The sequence below is a fragment of the Oreochromis niloticus genome, linkage group LG3 (genome assembly GCF_001858045.2).
Source record: "Oreochromis niloticus isolate F11D_XX linkage group LG3, O_niloticus_UMD_NMBU, whole genome shotgun sequence".
NCBI lineage: Eukaryota > Metazoa > Chordata > Actinopteri > Cichliformes > Cichlidae > Oreochromis > Oreochromis niloticus.
In genome coordinates, this window is record NC_031967.2 from 44663945 (window position 1) to 44674984 (window position 11040).

The 11040-nt window shown below is 40.9% G+C and overlaps 1 long non-coding RNA gene across 1 annotated transcript; it reads right to left on the reverse strand.

Annotated features, from left to right (window-relative positions):
* Positions 1-2099: 2099 nt before the first annotated feature.
* LOC102077965 (ladderlectin) lies at positions 2100-3976 on the reverse strand. Its single transcript, XR_002059448.2, has 6 exons — positions 3697-3976; positions 3550-3617; positions 3115-3224; positions 2893-3021; positions 2580-2688; positions 2100-2420 (listed from the first exon to the last, which is right to left on the reverse strand). It is a non-coding gene; the product is annotated as a ladderlectin (long non-coding RNA).
* Positions 3977-11040: the final 7064 nt, after the last annotated feature.

Sequence of the window (11040 nt, forward strand, 5' to 3'; positions counted from 1 at the left end):
CACTTTCAGGGTTTTTGTGCCTCTTTATTTATTCCTAGTGGTATAACAATAAGGTAATAAGTATTAAAAAATAAAGTAATACATATAAATAATGTATTTATGATGATTCAGTTTATTTGACTATCCACTCTCTGCAGGCAGAAAGTTTATTAAATTTTTAAACTGTAGAGATACAATAATTTTGCTGTTGTAAAATCAGCATTTTGTAATATTTGAAATATAAACAACTGATGGTGTTGAATGCACTGGAAAAAGTTAAAAAAACAAACAAAAAAATGACCCTCACAGTGCTCGCCGTCTGGTCCAGATGGGTGTAGATACGATTGAGCAGGTAGATGATGGCATCCTCAGCTCTGAGGCCGGGCTGTTAAGTGAACTGAAGAGGATCCTGATGTGGCTTGACAATATGTTGTAGCTGGTCAAGGAGGAGTCTTTCCAGGGTCTTCATGATGTGGGGAGTCAGTGCCACAGACCTGTAATCCTGGGGCCACTGGGACGTGGTATCTTTGGTACAGGAACGAGGCATGAAGTCTTCCACAGCACGTGGACCATCTGCAGACTCAGACTGCACAGTTTATGAAAGACTCCACAAAGCTGGCGGGCACAGGCCTTAAGGACACAGGGACTCACCCCGTCTGGTTCGTCAGACTTGCCTGAGTGGCGTCTTCTCATTTGTCTTTGAATCTGGTGATGGGTGGGGGAGGGGTGTCAGAGACTTTACAGGACGCAATGGTGCAATGTGGAGATGGAGGGAGTGGTGTGGCTGTAAATTCTAGGCTGACTACATGTAAGTCAGTAAGGGGGTTAGCATTTACTGCACTGTCAAATCTGCTGAAAAACACATTCAACTCTTTAGCTCTGTCCTCACCGCCTCCAGCTTCTCTGCTGTTGAATGGCCTGAATTCAGTCAGTCACTCCTTGCCTGTGGGTAGCAGTCATGTCCCTATATTACGAGATCGGAAAAATGAGGAAACAACCGTTTGGAATTAATCTACACAGGCACGTTCGTTTTACTTAAATCGCTTTGGAAAACGCTATCTAACGTCATTAAAGTGCTGCTTAGCATTAGGGATAAGGTTAGCGTTAGGGCTGGAATACATGGCTGGAACGTCTATTACAGCAGGAGTGTCATTCTGCTGGATTTCATCCATAACCCGGCGCGTAGCATAAGAACGCAGAAGGTCATCTTTCGCGTTCCTCAGGAACGCCCTGGGACTTGATAAATCGTCACTATATTACGCCTCGGAAGTGAGAACGGGCTGAGTATGGGGTCTGCAATTTAGTAGAGTGGACCCAGGATTTTTTTTTCCTGCTTTTTAATATACTCTAGGTCTCCTCTGTTGTTGTCCTGCTTAGGCTTGTTTAATTGTATTTTAGCCTGATTAAATGTTTTAACTTGTTACCATTGAAGTGTTTTGTGTATTTAACTGAGTTGCCCTCTCTGAGCACTCCTCCCAACAGTGCCCCCCGTGTTGGGGTATAGGTGTTGGTCTACTTTCTTTCGGTTTTCTGGTGTCGACCCCACTCAGGGTCCCCCCAGGTACACTTGATCTCTCCTCTCTTTACCTCTCTAAATACTGTTATTTACACTCCAAAGTTTGTCTAAAGTTGTTTGCCTAATATCGTCCCTTATTATCCTCACTATGATGGATATTGGGTTTCAATTTGCGATTTCTCTGCTCTCAGAGATGAGCACACACACAGTAAGCTACAGATACACTTCTTTGCATTGTAATGCTCTTTATTGAACTGTGTATAGAAATTTCTTGTCATTTTTAGCTATATAGAAAGACTCACAAATAGACAGGACTGCTGTAGTAGAAATATTGTTGACAGGAAATCGCATAAAATAGAGGAAATTGTCATCACATCACTTAATCTTGCAGCACATATATAAACCTACAGGCTTGCAGGATAAATGGGTAATGCAAACTTGTATAACAAATCTTAACAGTTTTCCCCAGGTTGGCTGAGTGTGTAATGAGTTTTTAAAAAGTCGGTATTTGAACTAATGCATGTATAAAAGAGTAGACAAATATTAATATATGTACCTGGTAAATATATATATACACCTCAAATCAGAAGACATAACAGAGATATGCTTGTTTGATGCTTTAATGTTAAAGAAAGAAGAGAACAGTTTTCTCTGCAGAAGAAAAATGTAAAATCAATCCTTTGGTAACAAGTCTGCTCCCACTAAAGTCACAAGGCCTTAATGACAGCCCAACTTGTGTTGATTGATCATTTTGTTTGGGTGCTATAGAGAGGAAAAATATAATGCTGCAAAATGAAATAAAGTAAGAGCTAGCGAAGCACAAACACCATCGTACATCAGTTTCAGTCCAAGAAACATTAGACTTTCTTGGCGCAGACAGATGGCAGATGTTCATTACACTGCACATCATCCCAGCCCTTGGAACCTGAAAGGTTCACAAGGAGAAATCAGTAAAATGTTAAACAAGTCAAAAACCTAAACTCTAGTTAACCAGCCTTTATTGCTTGTATCTTAGATCACTTAAACCTTTCAAACACATTAAGCAACATTAAGCAATCATGTTAATTATTGTGTTCTAAATTACCTCCATAATTCATCTGAATACAATGCTGACCGCGATCATTATTGGGCTCTCCTGGGCACCAGGATGAATAGTGAAAACTGGTGCCATCACTCCACAACCAAATAAAGTCCTAGAAGACAGAAACTAAACACATTAGTTCAGGGCGGTCAATACGTTAAGCATAGCCACAGTCCTAGCAGATCATCTGACTTTAAGGACACAACCTTCTATGTAACAAACTGGAAATTCTCACATTGGGCATGCTATTTAAGCTCCTTTAGCCTACTAGTAGTTTAGACACCTAACAAATACTGTGTAATAATAAACAAAATACCTGGGGTGCATCAGTCCCTCCAATCCAAGTTTTAGGATTGCCATGAGGGGCAGTCAGACTCTGAATCGTTTTGTACTCATTGCCACTGTGCACTGATGCAAGGTTTGCCCCCATGGACAAGCAATTTCTCTTCAGTGGAGAGTGACAGAGAGCAGAAGTTTTCAAAGTAATTAGCAACAGTTAAAAGGATGTGGTTTAATCAGAAAAGAAAAAGAAACTCACCTCAGCTCTAGCCCAACTCATGGCGGTTGGAACAAAGAGAAAGCAGCGATCACTGTTGCGAGTCCAACCAAAAGGACAACCAGTGGACCTCTTGACCAGGTGTCTCTTGGCTGGGTGCAAATGAAAAGTTGTATATGTGTCTCTGGTTGACACCTTTTGTATTTTATAATCATGATATAAACAATCACTGATAAGTCATGCAAGTAGACAGTGAAACATTTGTTAAGTGATTCACAGGGTTCAGGTGCAGGTATGTGTAAAAATGTGTAGGTCAGTTAACAAAGTGCAGGGAATTCACATTTCTTAGACATGTATTTGTGCATACATGGAATTCTAGTTCCATATATGCAACTGTAAGCTTTTCAGCAATTAATACATTAATCAAATTATAACAGTATGTATATATATATAAATACATACATATGTTATACTCACAAGCAGCAGTGGTCAGAACCATCAATCCACAAAGAAGTGCAGACACAACCAGCAGCTTCATGGTGTCTCTGTGTAAAACAAAACTTCCTAAGTACTGTCAATTCTTTAAAGAAAGGACAGAAGATAATTAAACAGTCTGTACCAAACCTTTATAGAAGGTCTTTCTCTCTTTTCAGTGTCAGCCAGTAGCTTCAGTCTTCCAGTGTGCAGGTTATGAACAGCTCTGACACCAGTGTTTATATACTCATGTACACTCCACATGGTTGCAAAATCAGCAAAAAGCACAACTTCTTCTGTGGATTCCTGGACGTGCGTGGGCGTATCATGTGATATCCTGAGGTCAAGAGGCTAGGATGCCCACAATGAGTTCACCCGAAACCGTGGCTGATTGTGACCCACACCCGTTTTTACATCTCAGCTCGTGTGATTAGGTAGAGGATCAATAGGGGGTCCATGTCCCCCTTGGAGGACACTCCCATAGGGCTTAAATCTGGGACTGTCCACCATTTGACCTGAGAACTGAAGAAGCTTCTCGGATGAGAGGTGAAACGTCCAGACGCTTTTCTTTCTAAGCTCCCTAGGCTATGACCAATTATATTGCATATAGTCAAAGGAGTTTGCAAAGAAAAGCGTCTGGACTTCTTTGAGTTGCTTGAAGACGTTTCACCTCTCATCCGAGAAGCTTCTTCAGTTCTAAGGTCAAATGGCCGAGAGTCCCAGATTTAAACCCAGTGGGAGTATCCCCCCAAGGAGGGACAAAGGACCCCCTGGTGATCCTCTAATCACATGCGCCAAGGTGTGAAAGCGGGTGTGGGACCTAATCAGCCAGGGTTTCGGGTGAGCTCATTGTGAAACCTGGCCCCACCCTATCATGTGATTTCCTGAGGTCAGATGGCCCAGGATGTGAGTGGGCGTATAGGCGTCTGGGGAGGGAACTCAAAACTGGATTATAGATGGCAGACAGTTGGTGTCGTAAACCACCGCCTCTGTTCAAAGATGGTCGCTCACAGTGGACATAGATGGCCTCTTTCACTCCTCTTTCAAACCATCTGTCCTCTCTGTCCAATATGTGAACACTGGCATCCTCGAAAGAGTGACCTTTATCCTTAAGATGCAGATGGACTGCTGAGTCTTGTCCTGTGGAGGTGGCTCTTCTATGTTGTGCCATGCGCTTGTGAAGTGGCTGTTTGGTCTCTCCAATGTAGAGGTTGCAAAATCAGCAAAAAGCACAACTACTTCTGTGGTTTCCTGGACGTGAGTGGGGGTATAATGTGATTTCCTGAGGACAAGAGGCCCAGGATGCCCACATGCCCACAATGAGTTCACCCGAAACCGTGGCTGATTGTGACCCACACCCGTTTTTACATCTCAGCTTGTGTGATTAGGTAGAGGATCAATAGGGGATCCATGTCCCCCTTGGGGGACACTCCCATACGGCTTAAATCTGGGCCTCTCCACCATTTGACCTGAGAACTGAAGAAGCTTCTCGGATGAGAGGTGAAACGTCCAGACGCTTTTCTTTCTAAGCTCCCTAGGCTATGACCAATTATATTGCATGTAGTTAATAGAAGCATCAGACAACAATTCACCAATTCTTTCCTCCCACGACATTTACAGAAGAGGTTTACTAGCATTGTTAAGACTCAGGTCATTTTAGCGGCTTTGTCTTTTAGCTGCTACACTAGTTAGTGTTCATTACACATTTGAATTTAGGCAGATTTATGTATTTAAGTGTTACCTGAACTGGCATAGACTTGTTTTATTTGCCTCATGAGATTTACAGAAACAGTTGTTAATAATTTGGAGTTATAACTTAAACCAGGGGTCCCCAATCCCAGTCCACGAGGGCCGGTGTCCCTGCATGTTTTAGATCTCACCTTGGGTCAACACACCTGAATCACATGATTAGTTCATTACCAGGCCTCTGGAGAACATCAAGACATGTTGAGAAGGTAGTTTATCCATTTAAATCAGCTGTGATGGATCAAGGACACATCTAAAACCTGCAGGGACACCGGCCCTCGTGGACTGGGATTGGGGACCCCTGAAACTAACCTCTTTTCAGAGATAACAGAATTCTGATTAAAACCTATTAGCTTCACCCAAATATTTTAATAGAAATGTATACATTTAAATTGTGTTTTCAGGAAGAGGACCTGACCTGTTTCCCTGAGAGGACTTCACAGGTCAAGAGGCCTGTTGAAAAAGAGTTTTTAAATTGGAATTCGAAAATGGTTTTTCGAAAAAATTCGAAAATGGTTTTTGAAATGAGGTTTTTAAAGAACATTTTAAAAAGAGTTTTTTTAAATGTGGAATTTGAAATTGAATTTACAAAACACAGAATTTATTCTACAATTCATTATTTAAGCACAGAATTATTTATTTTGATGCATGTGGCTCTTGTGGTCCTCCATAAAAAGAACCATAGATGTCAAGGTTCTGGGTCCTTGTGACCCAGCATTTCTGAGTCTTTTGTATTTTATATTATGGCTTATGTTCTGAATCCTTTGTTGTGCTGTTTTGATCATTATAGTTATTATTACCCTAGATTCGGTTATGGCTATTATGGTTTCAGTTCTTAGGTTTTGTTATATGGCTTCCTGTGTTCCATGTTGTGCTTTCTTTGTGCCTTTCTGTCCTGTGTTTCATGCCTCTATGTTCTGTCTCCCCAGTCTCTGTTAAGTTTACATGTCTAGAGTTCAGTTGGTGTGTTTCCTGTTTTACTTTTAAGGTCTGTGTCTCTTGTCAGTGGGCCTGTCTCAGGCTACGTCCACACGTACACGGGTATTTTTGAAAACTGAGATTTTCCGTTTTTGTTTTTTTTTAAAAATCCCGTCCACACATAAACTGTGTGGAGGGACAGTAACTGTTTGTGAATATGTAAGCATTTAAACACTTAAGAGAGTAAAATTAACAGTAACAGTATTTTGTGTAAGTGCGCCATTGTTGAAATTCATTTCACCGAAACAATAACGTGGCGCACAGTGTGACGTCAAAAAAGGCGCACACCTTTGACGCTGCATTTTCTCCGTTTTCCTCGTCCACACGTAAATGCAAAAACTGAGTTTTCGAAAATATCCACCCTGGCAGGCGTTTTTAAAAATCTCCGTTTTCAGTGACTGAAAACGCCGTTTACGGGTGGACGAAAGGTGCACACGCATAGAAAAATCTGCGTTTTCAAAAATACCCGGGTACGTGTGGATGTAGCCTCAATATGCGTCCTTGCGTTCTCGTGTACTCGTGATATGTTATCAGTCGGAGACCAAGTACTGTTCCAGTTCATAGAATGGATCAAGCCGAGAATGCGAAAAAAATCCCAGATGTGTTCTCGCTCCGCCCGTTTTATCGAGCATGAATCGGTGGTGACTTGTGTGTACTTGGTACAGCTAAATATCCCAGAATGCATTTCGTCCAAAACCCAATCGCGGCAATGGCGGCTAAAAACCTTTAAATATTACTCTTTCTGGGTCACAAAATAAACCTCTAAGTTATTTTCAAGCGAGAATGTAGCTGTGTAAACTTCAAATATCTGCTCGGTTTATCAAGACATCACATATTCGCAAACGTGCTCTGACACTTTCGGAAACATCTGTTACCCACCCGCTCCATAGCAGACCGGGAGGTCGAGGATCACTAGAGCCTGGCCAGAAAAGCGGACTCCCGTCACATCGTTTTCAACCCCCCCGGTCTTTCGCTACTCAGGTTAAACATGATATAAGTCTCTTAGTTAACTTCGAAATTTTAATGTTTGGTTTATTTCAGTGTTTTATTTGTTCCTGAGTAAATCGGTTTGGCTGAGATATGTTTCAATTCAGGAGGAAACATTTTCACCGGGAACAAAAACAGTATGTTAATACGTGGAGATTCTGAAGGCTGCTTCAAAATGATTAGATTATATTTTAAATATTTGTTCAGTTCTCTTCCAAACCCCAGCAGCTGTCTATTGTAATTTTTGAGTGTTCACTAAAATAAAAATAAAAGTGTTTTAACATCTCACCTGTTTGTTTTTATTAAGGCATACATGTACACTATTTTTATTAATAGAGATTTCACTACTGAGGTTGAACATGATATATAAGTCACTTAGATCACTTCTAAATGTTAATGTTTGGTTTATTTCAGTGTTTTATTTGTTCCTGAGTAAATCGGTTTGGCTGAGATTAAAGTTAAGCTTCATAACATGTTACTCACAGTTAAATTAAGAGGGGACGGCAGTAAAAACTCCGGACCTGTGACATCATCAAGTACGCTGGTGTTCGAATTGTACAAATCGAGAGTCCGTGCTCGCGTTATTGGCAAGTCCGGACTCGCCGAGAACGCGAATACGGACTCTCGCACTTGAGAATTGAGAAAGGGCCAGTGTGTCTAGTTTCGCTTCCCCGGCTCGTTAAGTCTGATTTCTACCAGCTGTTTCTCATTTCCCTCGTTATCCCTCAGTGTATTTAAGCCTTGTGTTTCTCTTTGACAGTGTTGCATTCTCCCTGTGTCTTCCATATTAGTTTTCCAGTTTAGTTTTGTTCTTTGTTTCACCTCCGCGCCTGCAGTAAAGCAATGTTTTTGAGTTCACGTTTGTCTCGCTAAGTTTTGCGTTTGTGTCCTTTTCCTGCCTGCACACAGCCGTTTTGTGACAATAGAAGGAAAAAACAAAATACCATGGCCATGAAAACTGGTGATTCTTTTGCCCATTGGTGTGAATTGGAGTGTGAATGACTGGCTGTGTCCCAATCCAGCGACCGCACGCTTCATAGTACGCGCAGTTCGCGGACTACATACATACTATGAAGTACGAGAAGTGCGGAAGTGAGAGGCTTGTGAAATGGGATGGTCTGGCCTTCGTCTTGCTGATACTAACCGCGAGAAACGTTTCATACAGTATTGTTTGACAGAAATAAAGGAGAAGAAATGTTTTTTTGTTCATTCATTTTTTTATGACATCACTTCGATCTGTTGAGTATCTGAGGCTGAGACCACGGGACTGCAAAAACATGATTGTTGGGCTTCATTTCTGTACTGAACAGTCATTTTAAGATTAGATAGTAAATAACAATTAGCTAATGTTGTTCAAACCTACAAATACACTGAATTAAATCCTTCTTGCAGTTTATCTACATTGTTTTTTAGTCCAAGACTAAAGTGCTGTTGCAAAACAACATTACATTATTGTTTGATTGTGGTTTCTCTCCAATAATGTAGGATCGTATAATACAAAAGAAGTTGAGATTACTTTTTAGAAGTTGGCTCTGTAAAAAGAAAATATCTGAATTGAATTAAAATAAATATTACATTTAATGAAAATATCCCAAACTAAATAAATATACTGTAGATCAGTGAAAGGAGGTGGGACATCAACTCCAGTCACTGGCAGGTAGAGAGTGCCGTTTGGGCTCCAGACCAGCATAGTTAACCATGCTAATTAAAGAATGTTTCAGTTGCCTTTCTTTATTGTTTAGGGTTTTCATGATTTGTGCTTTAGGAAGATCCTACTGGTTTTAAACATTGCTTTTCTATAAATGTTTATAGTCACCACCCTCCATCTGATACTGTCTCATTTCGAAAATTGCCTGTCAGGTTCCTTCCCCATGGCTTTCAGAGTAACCTTTTCCGTCATCAGTTGAGTGTGCTGACTTGGGCTTTGACTTCCGTGACCTCAGTGAGATGCTTGGACATATAAGATGGTTCCTTATTATTTTTTACTCATTTACCAAAGAAAGTTGGTCAGAGACTGAGCAACAATTGTTGTGAAACTTTACTTTCAGTTTTAAAGTGTGTTGTGCCAACTTCTTCAGAATTTCCCCAGTGATGTCATCTATTTGCACATCCAGTAATGAGTTTAAGTAAGTAAGTAAGTACAGTGGCTTGCAAAAGCGCAAGCGAAAAAGGAGCGAAGGCACACACAACAGCCATGGTTCATATTTGCTGTGTGGTCGGCTGCAATGTTCGATCGCACCGGCAAGAGAATAAGCTTGAAAAGGGTTTATCTTTTCATTCTTTCCCAACCTGGAAGCAACATGAGGCAGCTCGTGTATCGGTTGTTACCAAACGAAGGCGTCTAGCCTGGATAGCACCTGTGAGACGAGCTGATATCCAGTTCTCTTCCATCTCCAAATATCTTTTGGTGCTCCAGACATTTTCATTCCGGTAAGTTCTAAATATGTTCATATCACTCTTTATAGCCTATCAGTTTTATTTTCAATGCACTCTGAGGTTATAGCAAATTAGAACAAACATCCTACTGAGTGATTTTGCAGAACTACCTTCTATTCATAGAGTCGCTAATTATTTGGCATTATTGCAGAAAACCAGCCTATGAAATGGATGAAACACATCATGACTGGGTTCCAGCGCTACACAAGGGACCTGCTTCAAACATACCACCATGCCAATCAGATTACTTCTTCCATGTGAGGGTGAAGAGGTGACCCTTCTGGATAAGATGGTGAAGGTTTGCTGCGTTTGGTGATGTTAGTAATGTTAGTAGTGGGTGATATCATGTAAACACTGTCATGACAAAATGTAAACATTTTGTCATTTGTAAACTATAAATGACATGGATTCCACATTGTAACTGATGTGATGTTCTATAAAGTGGTTTTAATAATAAAAAAGAGGCAAAAATTAGTTTGTTTCTTTATTCAACTTTTGAACAGTGGTACTCAGTCAGTACATATTCAGTAAATGCAAATTATTTACATGGCAGTGCACTTCAGGCATAAATCTAGACCCCTAGATAAAACATTATGGGTCATTCCCACGACCCACAGCTTTACTGTGTTCCAGCAAAGTATCCAATAGCAGTGACAACTCCTCCACAGTAGCAGGTGGGATTTTTCTTTTTTGAGGACGGCTCCTTTTACCTTTCACTACGGATGGTCTGTTTATGTTTTGATCAAGAGCCTTTTTTTGGGCAGCTGAAGAGGAGAAGTCCATCTTATGGGCAACCTCTGGCTGTATCTTGGTCATAGCAAAACCCAGTATGCAGGTTCATGTGTAACAGTCCTTGTGCCACAGATCTGCACTGTTGCTTCTACATTAAACAGAAGAGCAGCGATATTAGGTGCAGGTCTCCACGACTCCGGCCATACAGGTGCAGTGGGCGGCTTCAACCTTCCCTGTGATGCTCACAGTGACCCATGGCTGCAATGCTGCACTTCAGTCTTTACAGTTTTTTCTGATTGCTTAAGCAGATTTTTTGTAACTATTGGCTATTTTTGCAAAACTCTACACACAAATAAGAAAACCTGTCACCCAATTATCAAAACATTGTAGTTCTCTTGCAAAAGCGAACACAGCTAGATTAACTCTTCACACCTTCGTAAAAATGGTGTTTTCGTATCAAACAGTACACACAAGCCATCATCTACTAAGCACACAATGCGCCAACTGCACACTGATGGTGTGAATACAAAACACATCTGGCTTTTGCTTTCTCTGTGTACAGATGTCAATTTGAGGTCACACTTTTGTCATAGTGTCATGTAAACATACAAGGAT